The sequence below is a fragment of the Myotis brandtii genome, unplaced genomic scaffold, assembly GCF_000412655.1.
Source record: "Myotis brandtii unplaced genomic scaffold, ASM41265v1 scaffold470, whole genome shotgun sequence".
In the NCBI taxonomy this organism is placed as follows: domain Eukaryota; kingdom Metazoa; phylum Chordata; class Mammalia; order Chiroptera; family Vespertilionidae; genus Myotis; species Myotis brandtii.
In genome coordinates, this window is record NW_005367953.1 from 2571100 (window position 1) to 2585354 (window position 14255).

Sequence of the window (14255 nt, forward strand, 5' to 3'; positions counted from 1 at the left end):
TTACTTTAAAAAAGGTAAGGTCTCACAGAGAGCCTGGGAAAGTTCATTAGCAACAGCTAAGGGGAGAGGTAGACATCCCAAAGGAGCTGGGAGGGCACCTGCTGACCATTAGTGGGTGGCTGGTCTCTGGTTCTGCTGGTCCTCTGGGTTCAGGTTGGGGACTAGAGCATCGTTCACCCCCAGCTATAGTGTATGAATCCAATCCATCCAAGAGAGCACCATCCATGGAGATGTGTCTGCAATGAATTGTCAGCTGAGCAAGTGACCCGAGGCAGATGTGGGGAGACTGTGCAAAACCAAGGGAGTCGGATGCCCAGAAGGTAAGAATAAGGAAGGTCCCATAGGGTTGAGGAGCAGGAAGCTTCTGGAGCAGTTTCAAGGCTTTAGTAACTGCCTAAAGCTGGCTTTACATTCTTCAATAGACTGTTGCTTGTTCAGGCTGGATGCTTTGGAATGTTTCAAAGTGGAACACACAGGAAGAATAAGTTTGAAAGAGGATAGAGGCCAATGCCACAAAATATAGGATAGAATTGAATAGAAGCAGGTGGCTCTGCCAAACCAAAAAAAAAAAAAAAAATAGATTCAATTATTTGAGAGAGCTGATTGAGTCAGTAACTTCTAATACATTTAAAAAATAGTTTATGGCCCGACCAGCGTGGTTCAGTGGTTGAGTGTTGACCTATGAACCAGGAGGTCATAGTTTGATTCCCAGTCACATGCCGGATTGTAGGCTCAAGCCCCAGTGCGGGGCATGCAGGAGGCAGCTTATCAATGATTCTCTCTAATCATTGATGTTTCTATCTCTCTCTCCCTCTCCCTTTCTCTCTGAAATCAATAAAAATATATATTTTTAAAAAATAGTTTAGGTAAGTTTAAAACTCTTGAACTCAGCTTGACAGCTGGTGTACAGGATCAAAGAAGTAAGAATATTGAATATTTATCTGAAGTACAATTTTTTTGTCCTTAAAAATCTTTAACTTTTCTTTGTCATCATCCTTGGTATTTGATGATTTTCTTAAGGTCTTTAAAAGAAACTGATTTCTCTTTTGTAACAGTACATCTCTATATAAGATAATCTGTAAGAAGAGGTGTTGATTTGTTTTTTTAGTTTACATTCCCAAAGGTTTCATGCCCAAATGGGAGTGCCTGCCATTATTCAAAAGGCACCCATGATCATTTCATCAATGTATAATGAGAAAAGGCAAACAGTATGTTTAGGGTATGCCAAACGCCCCAGGTATGTGTCATACACTTTGTTTTGGCAACTTGGAACTTGTATATTTCCATAAGAAACAATGTGATCCTATTTATTTCTCAATCGCTTAAGGTGAAATTGTCTCCTCCCCAAACTCAACAAAAAAATCCAATCTGCAGAAACAGATCTACAGGATTACCTTTTGTTCCGAAACAAAAGACAGATGTCATCAGAGAACTATATCAATTTGGTTGTGTTAATGTGGTATTTAGCCACTTGTATAATCTACTTGAGTCAAGAAATAAGACCCACTCTGCAAATACTGAAGGTACCATTAAAGTTATGCTACCCAATGAAAAACCATTGAAGAATATGGGATTACACATTTCCAAGCATGGAATCCTTCTAGTTACTTAATCAAATCCACTTAGCATCAGAACTTTGGAATACCTAAAGGAATTGCCCAAAGGGAATGAAACAACAAAAGCAGATTATTTAAGTATTAATTTAGTGACAGTATTAATGAATCAAAATGCTTCAAAAATTGATTTAAAACATCAGACATATTCTTTTCTGTTCCATGAATATCCAGAATGCCTGGAAAGGATGAGGAAACAGCTGAAATACACAAAGTTGTTTTTATGGATTTTTTTCAAAGAATCAATTTCTTCAAGTACTGTGTACTCCCCTCAATTAATATGTCTTTATTAATTTCAGAGAGAAGAAGGGAGAGGAGAGAGATAGAAACATCAATGATGAGAGAGAATCATTGATCAGCTGCCTTCTGCACACCCCCTACTGGGGATTGAGCAACCAGGGCATATACCCTGACCAGGAATCAAACCCTGACCTCCTGGTTCATATGTTGACACTCAATCACTGAGCCACACTGGCCAGGCAGTACAATGTACTTTAAAAAAAAATTTTTTTAATTAATTTGAGAGAGAGAGATACCAATTTGTTGTTCCACTTATTTATGCATTCATTGGTTGCTTCTTATATGTGCCCTGAGCAGAATTCAAATCCACAGCCTTGGAGTATCAGAACAATGCTCTAACAGGGCCTATGTACTTTTAGACCCAAGTAACCAAAGGGTACTTATAGATAAATTTGCTTTAAGGAAAAAAAGAGATGAATCTTCCAGGAGACCTAATTATTTTCTCCTTAATAAGGTCAATATTAAAAAAGATCAGAAACACAGAGAAAACCATAACAACTTGTGAAGGGAATCTTTCTAGTACAGGACTCCAGCCAGAATGAACAGGTCTGTTTCTCAGAGCCAACTCTTCACTGAAATTTCTGTTCCATTAGGGCTGACACCTCAGCAGAGTAGTGCGCTCAGCTCCGTTCAGGCTGGAACTTCACCGCCCATAAACATTTCAGAAATATGCCTCTAAGCCAGCCTTGGCTAAGGGCCTACTCAATACAGTAATCCACTTGGACAGCTGAGAGGGTGAAGTTGGGTCAGAGATAAGCAGTGCCGCCTGAATGTTCCTACTCACCTCCCACCTGACAAGCCCAGGCACGGGGCTGTGTGGCACAGGTGTGCTGGCTGTGCCTGCCTAAGGCTTAACGACTCCACGTTCCAACCTCTGTTACTGTAACTACACTCACCCCGATACTTAACATTTGCCAAAGTGAGTCAATTTCCTAAATTTTATACATGGATTCTGGATTTAACTGCTGAAATAAAATCCTCAGTGTTTTTTAATTTTAAGTTTCCACTGGGTTTGATTTCATTCATTCAGTAAATATTTATTGAGCGCTTGCTATGTGTTAGGGTTTTCCCTATGGTTGAGCTAAACAGGGGAAAGAGAGCTGCCAAGGTCTGCCCTGTTCAGTTTCCTTCCAAGTGAACAAACTCCCAAGGGAGTCCGCAGTTTGGAACTGATGTTGTCTGTGGCAGCTGCCGGCTGTGGGGAAACAAAAGTGTCAGAGCTTACGAGTGACAGATGGAAGTAATGGCTTGGGTTCAAAAAAAAAAAGTGCTAGTTTATGGACCAACAACATAAAAAGCCAAGTTACACATGCTTACGGTATGAAGTACAAAAGTATAATTGAGATAAGTCCTTTGGTGTTGCCAAAATACTAGTGGATTTGGAAATTAAAATATTGTGATGATGAAATAGTTTAAAACCCTCTGTATACTCCTTTCCTCTAATGTAGTAGCCAGCATGCTTTCTGTTTCAAGTGACAGAAACACAATTCAAAATAGTCCAAGAGTTTATTGGTTTGTATAACTGGGTAGGGCTGGTTTCAGGATGGCAGATCCAGGGTCTCAGATGTGCTTATCGGGTCTCTCTCTCAGCTTTTTTTTTTTTTTATGTATTGATTTTAGAGAGAGGAAGGGGGGCGGGGTCGGAAGGAGAGAGAGAGAAACATCGACTTGCTATTCCACTTATTTATGCATTCATTGCTTGATTCTTGTATGTACCCTGACTGGGGATGGAACCCACAACCTTGGCATATCAGGATGATGTTCTAACCAACTGAGCTACCTGGCCAGGGCTCTCAACTTTGTTTTTTCACTGTTCTGGAACTGTTCTCTCCTATGCAGGTGGGCTTCCCCACAAGGCAGGGAAATTATCAGACAGTATCCCCCAGTTAACATCTGCCCTCACCTCCATAATGCAAAAAGCAAAGCACTTTCTCCTCCAACTCTAAATGTAAAAGTGCAGGGTAAAAACTTGAGTTGTATGCCTTTGTCTACCAAAGCCAGTTAAATGGGATATGAGGAACGCCTGGAATGTTCTGTGCCCACTATAAAGCAGGGTCATGGTTTAGTGCCCCACCAAAATCACACAGTTGCATTGCTGTGGGAGAGAACTAATTCCCCAAAGGAAGAAGAGCTATGCAAACAAAGCCAAAAGACATTCCTGAAGATTTCAACCCTGAACTTCAAATCTGCCCTCACCTCTTGGTGCAGCTGTGTCCCATTGAATGTTTGACTAATATGGTTATATTTCTGGCTCAGTGGTTCTTAAACTTTAACAGGCATCAGAAACATCTATAGGGCTTGTGAAAACAGATCGCTGGGAACCACACCAGTGTTTCTGATTCAGTCAGGTCTCTTCCCAAGTGACGCTGGTGCTGTTGGTCTGAGGACCACACTTTGAGAACCACTCTTCTAGGATTTTTTTTTAATTGTTAAAGAGCTTCTTCTTTTTTTTTTTAATAAAATCTTTATTGTTCAGATTACATTTGTTCCTCTCTCTTTCCCCCCCCCCCCCCCATAACTCCCCTCCTCCCAGTTCCCGCCCCACCCTCTGCCCTCACTCCCCACCCACTGTCCTCATCCATAGGTGCACGATTTTTGTCCAGTCTTAAAGAGCTTCTTATCCAAATAAATATCATTCCTGGATATATTTCACAGGTAAGATCTTTCTAATCTTCAAAGAACCTATCCTTCTGATGCTGATTAAATATTGTGGCCTTGGGCAAGTTACTTAACCACTTTGCCATTTTTGCTTGTGTAAAATGGAAATAATGGTACTTATTTCATAGGGTTGTTGCAGAAAGTAAATGGTTTCATGTATGTAACACACTTAGAAGTATCTATTATATAATATACAAGTGTGTACGAGTATTTAAACTGCTCCCAAGAATGTAGAGAAATTGCCCAAAGTATTTTATAATGGAATCAAAATATCAATATCAAATCCTGGAAAGGTTATGCACACCAATCTCACCTATAAATTAACCATGAAAATCATAAATATTAGCAAATGGAAGCATGCTATATGGTAAAAGATACAATATCACAACCAAATGGGTTTTATTCCAAAAATGGGAAGATAGTCCAACTAAATGTACAAATATAGTTACTATAGTAATAGGTCAGAAGCAAAAATTCCTATGGTTGTTTCAAATGCTGCAAAGGTAATCAATACTGGCTCCTGGTGGAAATTTTTAATAAAGTCAGAATATGGGTGGTAGACATTTTCATTCCTATTTTTGGCTATCCAGCAGCAGCAGCCTGTTGTGAAGTGTGGAGTTTGTATGAATCTTGGTGGGATATGGGGTCTCACTGTCAAAGCCAGGCACGTGCTGTCCCTGGCTCTGGAAGCCACACTACATGCACCAACACAAACTGGTCAGCCAGAGCCCCTGGCCTGGGACTCCGAGTCAGGAGTGGCAATGCGAAGAAGCAGGGGTGCGTTAGAACTCTGCCTGGTGGCAGCAGCGATGCCGTGTTGAGAATCTGCAGGGACATCTCAGCCTGACTCCTCTGGGGGTATAATTTTGGCTGCAGTATGGCTTCCCTGCCTTTTTTTTTTCTCTTTCTTTTAGAAGAGATAAAATTCGATTTGATTTTTAAAGATCAGTATCATTGTGTCTTATAAAGTGGGGGGAAAGCAGCCTAGGCAGAGGGAACAGAATGTGTGAAGTTTGTTCTGATGTCCCAAGGGATAAAACTAGTAATGACAAGTACATGCCACAGGAAGTCAAAGAATATTTGCAATAAGGCGAAGAAGATCACTGGCATTTAGATGGAGACCAGTGGGCCGCCACTTGGTAGGAGCGTTGCAGTGAAGACTCAACCATCGGATGGGTACTGGGACCAGATGAAGTCATATTTGCAACCCTGAGATTTATTATTGGGTGCTTCTCAGCCAAGGAACAAGCAAAACCTCAGACTTCAAGGGAACCCCCAGTTTCATGATTCTGACTCTTGTATCTTCAGCCTTACCAGAGAGACCATGAGCCTTCCAAATTTTCCTTCCCTTACATTACCCAGATTGTATTTGGGATGTTTGGATCCAAGAATTTTGACTAGTGCAAAATTATTATCTTTTGGACCTGATATTAAAAGTGTAGATCTCAAACCAAATGCTAACATTATTATCTGATGGTGGAACACCAAAAACATTCCCATTTTTCCCAAATATTGATAGATTTTTTTTCAATTACAGTTGACATTCAATACTATTTTATATTACTTTCAAGTGTACAGCATAGTGGTCACACATTTAAACAATTTACAAAGTATCCCCCTGATAATTCCAGTACTCACTTGGCACCATAGTTATTACCATATTACTGATTATATTTCTTATGCTGAACTTTACATCCTCATCACTATTCTGTAACTACCAATTTGTACTTCTTAATCCCTTCACCTTTTTCACCCAGTTCCCAACCCCTCTCCCATCTGGCCACCCTCAGTTTTTTTGAATCATTCCCATTAGTGCTGGCAATAAGACAAGGTGATCTCTATGATCACCTACCATAGGAATCTCTAGATTATTTTTAGGGAGAAGGTGGCAGGGAACAACTTTCATTTCAGCAAAACCCGTGAACACCAGTGTGGGCAAGGTAAACTGAGTGGCCAATAAAATGCCTGAATCACGTTAAGGAGAGATAACCACAAACCAGGCCAAAGGAGCTGCAGTAGGGGAACTTGATAGTATGTCTTAACATATTTTAAAAGGCCAAAAAAATGTTCATGCTTTTGTCTCAGCAGTTTACTTCTGGGAATTTGACATAAGAAAATAATCAGAGCTGAGAACAAAGACTTGTGTGTAAAGGAAAGAAAACATGCACCTGGCCACAATAGAGGGCGATCTGTCTTTTGTGTAGGAAGCGGATTTTCTTCTTCTTCTTCTTCTCCTCCCTCCTTCTCCCCTTTCTCCCTTCTTCCTTCTTCTATTTCCTCCTCCTCCTCCTCCTTCTCCTCTCTCTCTCTCTCTCTTTTTCATTGTACCATATCTTAATATAACTTTAAGTCATAAAAGTCAAGGTCCTGGGCTAGTCTGAATGGGATAGGTTAATAAAAAAGTAAGTTAAGTGCTTCTGAATATAAAATGGGAATTTTTGTCTTAGCCAGTGTGGCTCAGTTGGTTGGAGCATCGTCCCATACACTGAAAGGTAGTGTGTTTGATTCACGGTCAGGGCACATAACCAGGTTTCGGGTTTGATCCCAGGTTGGGGTGAGTGCGGGAGGCAACTGATCTAAATACACTCTCACATCTATGTTTCACTCTCTCTCTCTCTCTATCCTTCTCCCTTTCTCTCTCTCTAAAATCAATAAAAGTATGTCCTTGGGTGAGGATTTTAAAAATAATAAGTTAACAATATGAATTATTAAAATGGGATTTTTTTTTTCTAAGAGCCAAACCTACACCCCGAGGCTAGTCCCTGAAGAGCCCTTCCTAGTCCAGGCTCAGCCCAGTGTTTAAGGGCAGATCCTAGGTCCCCAGAGGATCTGTTAAGGAAAGTTTTACACTTGATAAGTTATTTACAGGAGTAAAAGGTAGGCTCGACTCTTCGGGGCCCAAAGAGCCAAGCATAGCCCCAAAGGTCCGAGCCAACCTAGCCCTAAGAGACAAGCCTAGGCCTAAGAGCCTAGCCTAGCCCCAAAGAGCTGAGCCTAATCCTAGATGGCCAAACCTAGCCCCAAAGAGCTGAGCCTAGCAGCCCCTAAGAGCCAAACCTAAGGCCAAGGTATTTTTTTTATTATATATTTTTTTTATTAATTTCAGAGGGAGAAAGAGATAGAAACATCAATGATGAGAGAGAATCATTGATTGTCTGCCTCCTGCACGCCCCCTACTGGGGATGGAGCCCGCAACCCAGGCATGTTTCCTGACTGGGAATCAAACCGTGACCTCCTGGCTTATAGGTTGACGTTCAACCACTGAGCCACAGAGGCTGGGCTAAAATAGGAGTTTTTATGTTTGACGTTGAAGTGCCAAGAGGTGGAAGCCCTTGAACCTAGGAATCAAGAGAAGATGTGGGGAGAACTCTCAGGATCAGGAGGTGGACCCCAGTATCCTGGAAGCAACTGGGAGCCTTTGGCAAGAGATGAAAAGTAAGCTCTCTATGGCCCAGAATGGTTAGTGAACTGGAGGGCTAGCAGAGTCTGAGCAGCTCAAATTTGTTTCTTTTTTTTTCCTATAAGTAATTAAACTCTAGCTTCCCCAGAGTTTCAGTTAAAATCTATAAAGTATAGATTGAGCTTGTGTTCGTGGAGAGCAAACAGGAGCACACAGGGGCGATCAGGAAGTGACCTGAGGACGTAAGCAGGGAGGAGTGGAGACTGAGATGACCGGAGATCTTCGGGAGGATTTAAACACCACCTTTCATCCAGGAGTCCCCCAGCTGCAGGGGAAGGGGGCGCTGGGCATCCTGCAGTTATTTTATGATAACAAGACACCGTTATTTTCTTTGTATCGTGAAAAGGGGGGTAATGCAAAGGCAAGGGAACTTGGAGACATGCTGATTCCATGTGTGCAAGGGTATTCAGAGCAGCGTTATTCAGACTCAGGCATCACTGTCTCCAGAACAACCTGAAACTCCATTTATCAATTCAGCATTCTCAAATTTACTGTCTACCTCAGCGTGGGGAGGCAGGAAGAGCCAGTCCAGCCCTCAGGCCCATCCACTTAACCTTCCCACTCCTGCCCAAGCTCCAGCCACACTCTTGTCCACCCCTTTGTACTAAGGGCAAGCACACCAGTGGTGTGGCTCAGTCTTGGGAGGATGGATGGGGAAAGAGGCCCGTCAGGTCTTGAAATGAGCTCCTCAAGGCAATTTGGACAGGGAATTCCAGGGTACCCAGAGCACACTTGAGGGGAGAACTGGGACAGGGCATGACCTATCAGTAGAAACCTGGTTCAAGTAAATCCAAAAAGTTTTCCAAGCTGTGTTTCCTGTGATTTCAGCAGCCTTATGATGGGTACAAGGATATTTGAGGACATACTGAAGATAAGTATGAAAAAATACAATCCTAAAGATGTTAATAAAGAAAAAGGAGATGTCCTGCCAGGTAGCTCAGTTGGTTAGAGCAGTGGTCGGCAAACTGCGGCTCAAAAGCCACATGCGGCTCTTTGGCCCCTTGAGTGTGGCTCTTCCACAAAATACCACGTACGGGCGCGCACGTACAGTGTGATTGAAACTTCATGGCCCATGCGCAGAAGTTGGTATTTTGTGGAAGAGCCACACTCAAAAGGCCAAAGAGCCACATGTGGCTCGCGAGCCGCAGTTTGCCAACCACTGGTTAGAGCATCATCCTGATACGCCAAGGTTGTGAGGTTCGATCCCTGGTCAGGCACATACAAGAATCAACCAAATTTCAGCAATAAGGAAAAAAAACCCCACCAAAACCTTAAAAAAAGAGAATCAACCAATTGAATGCATAAGTAAGTGCAACAACAAATCAATATTTCTCTCCCTCTCCCTTTCTCTCTCTCTCTCTCTCTCTCTCTCATCAATAAATAAAAATTCTAAATTTAAAGAAAAAGGAGCTAGCTCAGTAATATAGAAGACTACCCCCTAAATTACTAATACAGGGTTCTAGCACAAAGCCTGTTCAGGTATTCCCAGATTGTACATAGGATTCCCAGCACCATGGATCTCTCAAGAGGCTTATGGGCAGAATTTATTGAATTCTATTTTCTAAGCCTTGTTCTTACATAGATCCGTCCATTTAATTTTCACAAGTGCCCTATGAGGCAGATGCTATTAGAGTCTCCATGCTAAGACAAGGGAGCAGAGGCTGGGAGAAGCAGTGTGACTGGGATGGGGCCCAGGCAGACTGTTATGGCAGAAATGAGGTCGGCGGGAAGTGACAAACCATACTAGTACATGCAGCCTTCATGAGGATGCATCAAGCACTCAGAGGTTCAGAAAAGGACTGTTTATTCCAATACTGCTGGCAGTATGGGAGAGCAGCAGGTCATCCACAAACATCTGCTCTGCCGCGCCCCCCCCCCCCCCCCCCATAAGCCAGCTGCTTATATAGGGTAGAAAAAAAGATTATACAGGGAAATTGGACTATAGGCATTGGGAAAGTAGGAGGCTGCCATGGGACTCCATTGTTTGGGCAACAAGGGTGTTAATCTTTCCATGAGAATGGACCACATTCCAAGGTTGACTCCCATGTCCTGAGGGCGTACAACTCCCAGCACAAGGCCGTCATGGTTAACAGAGCATGATCAATATTTCCCACAACCATAGCCAGTCCCCAATATTCCTTTCTTGCCCCTAACAAGACCAGCACCAGAACCCAAATCCTAACCGCTGAGTGGCAATTTCCCAGTTGGGTAATAAATCCAGAATAAACTTAAAAACGAGCCATTGGGCCAGAGTGGCTCTGGTTCTCCTATCTTGTTTGGTAATGTGATATGGGAATCCTGTCCTTTTTACTGGCAGTCTTCCTGAGGATGCATCAAGCTTTCCCTCATTTTCTGAGCATCTCTCTCTCCTGGCAGCCCAGTGTGGTGTAAAGACAGTAAGCCTTGGGGACATTTAGACCAGAATTTAGCTTGTACCCTGGGACTGGCTGTATGACTGAGTCTACAAAGGCTGTCCAATTGGGAGCCTAGTCCCTGTGACTGACCAGAATGGGTATTGGTCCTTCTTCCCTTTGAAACACCTGGCAGAACTGTGAGAAGGGTCTGTGTTAGTGAGACACAGTTTAGCCACATTGCTTTGGGCATGATGACAATAGCATGTGATGGCAACATGTGAGTGGAGCATCTAAGGATCCAGGTCTCAGCCTCGAGGTTTCAGCTGCCTCCGCTGGCTGCATTCCCAGCAGCACGCCCTCCTGCTCTAGAGCAACTGTCTTTAGATGTGGCTTTCCCTGAGGTGCCAGTGAGGGGGGCGCAGGGTGGGCATCTGAGCGTGGGCTCCAGCAGTGAGAACTAGCAAGGAGGACTGCCCCCTGCAATGAAGAAGCTCTTGCCTTGGGAGACTCCTAAGTATATTGGGAGGAGGGGGCAGGCAGGAGATAGAAACTGAACCTATTGACAAGCTGAGGATACATGTAAGCGGGAGGCATTGCCTGCACCCAACCCAAATTGTCATATGGAATCCCTTGGTCACATTTTGAAGAGAACCGAATATTTATGCTGTTGCTCTGAAGTCCTGGAATCTCCACCTTGGTCATCGGAGATGATTTAAAGGTTGTCTCATTAATGGCACACCCACCATTTAAGTCTCTTTGCCAGGAGTTGTCCAGGCTACTCCCACGGAGCTCGAGATTGGGATTCACTCTTTTCAGAAGCACCTCATTCTGTGTTTGGAAGCATAAATAAAATGGTATTTTGCAAGTTAAGCCTAAATTTGTTCCATGTACTGTTTACTTTTTGGTCTGGGCTCTATGCTCTGAAGTCTAATCCATCTGCCACAAAATGCCCTTGAGATTTTTCAAGGAAGGCAGCCTAACTGAGATGCCTGTTTCAAAGCTAAAAATGCTCAGGTTAGCTTGTTCAACTGCTCCTTGTGTAACACACAGGCCCTTCATGTTCCTGATTTCTCTCCATGAGTACTCTGCAGTTGTCTCTTGTGTGTGTGTGGGGGGGTGGGGGGTGTCTTTTTTTTTTTTTAATAAAACATGACATCTAGAGTTGAATGTCATCCTTCTAGAGCAGCAAGAGAGGAACTGTCACGTGTGCTTTTCTATTAATGTAGACCAAGGTCATAGCAGCCTTTTCTTTTCCTTTTTTTTTTTTTTTTGGTGGAAATCTCAAAATGGGCGTATACTGATATAACCGCTGGCTGTGTTCCCTAAATCATTTTCGCATGAGCTATCGCTAAACTCTGCTTTTGCTAAAGGCAGAGTTGTGCTCTTGTGAGACTCAAATGCACGTAGGGGTAAGTTCTTGCAACAGAAGGAGTAATCCATCCAATGTTGTTAAATCTTTGCCTCCCAATTCAAGGCAATCTAATATTTTCAGTCACAAGTTATATGTTTTCATAACAGAATGATTATAACTCACTTTCTAGTCTTTAAGGGCTTAAAAAAAGATTAAAAATGAATTAAGCGTTAGCAGTGTTTAGGAAACCTTAAAGGGTTTTTTCAAAGCACCAAACTGTTGCCTTCTGTCTCAGTTTAGCTGAGACAAGTATTGAAAACCTCAGAAGTCAATGTTACACAAGCAGTGTCAGTGCTGAGATGACATGCTTGGAACCACTGGTGCCCGCATAACTGTCTGGCATAGGAAGTTTGATCTGTCAAGTTCTTACAAGTATGTGAGTTTCTAGGTTTTTTAGAAATGTATGTAGGCCATTTTTAAATCTTCCAAATAATTCAGCTGAAGCTAGTTCATTAGTTCAAAACAAATTACTTCATACTTCATCATTCTTTGGAATTGTATGTATTTTGAATCACGTTTGGCCTCTAGCTGATCATAACCTTATCCAACATGCAGTGCTTTAAAGGGAAGAGTACGAAATATTTTTGGCCAACTTCGGTGTTTACGTACTTGAAATATTTCATTTCTCTAAAAGTTAAAAAAAAGGCAACAGGTTTTATTTGAAAACTCTGAAAAAATACTGAACAATGGATCAAAACAGTTGATATTAATGTAGTCATCCTGCAAAAAGGCAAATGTCTCACTCACCGGCGTGCAGAGGGACAGGTATATCCTGGGTGGGCCTTCCTCTCCACCTTACCCAGAGTCCAGGGGTCCTGGGTGGAGTTTCTAGAGGTGGAGATCACAGAGTTAGCAATGTTCTTTGAAATGTGAGTGGAGAGGTAAATGCCTCCTCCTGATGGCCCAGCCCCCTCATTGTGAACACAATGAAAGCTGTGTTTCTCCCCCCCACTCCCCACCCCCACTAGCCCACTCAGTGGGAGAAGGCTCTTGCTTCCTTCTGGTCCAGCCTTGCTCAGGTGAGGACTGTCAAGCCCCAGAAATCCCAGCTGAGCACGGGGAGCTGCAGTGTTGGGAGACAGCAAAGCCTCTGTTGGGAATGGGGCTTGTCATTCCTGACAGACTAGCCATGTGGGTATGCTGACTGCTCTGGGTGTCACAGAGGGCAAGGAGAGTGACCAAACAAGGATAATTAACACAGTAATACAGCAGAACAGTGAACCTAGAGACTGGACGCCTCTGGGAGCTGACCTGCCCATGACACTGGGCCTCCTTGTTCAAGCTGAACAGTGATGCCTTTCTCCACCCACTTCTTCCTGTGTGGCCTCTGCCTCATTCGCTCCTTTCCTCCAGTGGAATCTTAATTTGGTCAGAAGGTCAGATGGAGTGGGTGGGAAGAGGGGGGCGGGAAACTGTAAATGCGTCTCTGAATTTTTTAGTCTTTACCTAGAGCGGTGGCTGTATAGCTTCGACATGCCAATAATGGAACCCATCCCCTAAAGCAAAGAATGACTCATATCTAGCTCATTGGTAGAGGCCCTCAGATACAAGTGATGAATTTCAGTGAGTGCAGGGTCGGGGGGAAGGGATGGAGATTACACATTATTTATCCTTTGGAGTTTTCTGCAACCAAAAGACTTCAGAGAGAATGGCAATGGATAACCTGTAATTCATAATGAACTAAAAGTATGTACGTGGGTAGTTCCTTTAGGATTTATACATAAGGAACATTAGAGAAAACCTTTTATTTTTATTTTTTAAATATTTTATTGATTTTTTACAGAGAGGAAGGGAGAGGGATAGAGAGTTAGAAACATCGATGAGAGAGAAACTTTGATCAGCTGCCTCCTGCACACCTCCTACTGAGGATGTGCCTGCAACCAACATACATGCCCTTGACAGGAATCGAACCTGGGACCTTTCAGTCCACAGGCCGATGCTCTATCCACTGAGCCAAACTGGCTAGGGCGAGAGAACCTTTTAAATGAAGATAAAAGTATGTATGATTCTTGGGAAAATTAATGTTGGCTAAGTGTTATTAATGCTTATCACTATCTAATTTTAATTCCTGTTAGTAAAAGGAGAAATTTTTCTTTTCAAGGGTCATCAGTGGGCCTATGTTGCCAAATGTAATAATTACTTCCATCCTGTTTTTCCCACTTCCATTTTCCATTTCCAAAGCAATGTGTTTAACTATTTTTGCTCATTCTTTTGATACTTACCTCCATGTCTCTAAATAATATGCTTATAATATTACTTCTTAAATTTCTAATTTGAGGCATTATCTATTGATTTCACACTATAGGAGATGAGGGATTAACATGAATTTTATTTCTCTGTCTCTCTCTCCACGCACACACACAGAGGCATATTCCTCATCCCTCGTCTCCAAATAGAGTTATATTGCAAGAGTTCTTAGACAGATGTTTGTATTTCATTACTATGACCACATAAACACT

The 14255-nt window shown here is 42.6% G+C and overlaps 1 long non-coding RNA gene across 1 annotated transcript in view; it reads left to right on the forward strand.

The window, feature by feature from the left end:
- LOC102247102 overlaps positions 1-4478 on the forward strand; it is a 39826-nt gene extending 35348 nt beyond the window's left edge. Inside the window, exon 3 of the long non-coding RNA XR_314152.2 lies at positions 4447-4478. This is a non-coding gene — a long non-coding RNA (uncharacterized LOC102247102). The remainder of the gene's footprint in view (positions 1-4446) is intronic.
- Positions 4479-14255: the final 9777 nt, after the last annotated feature.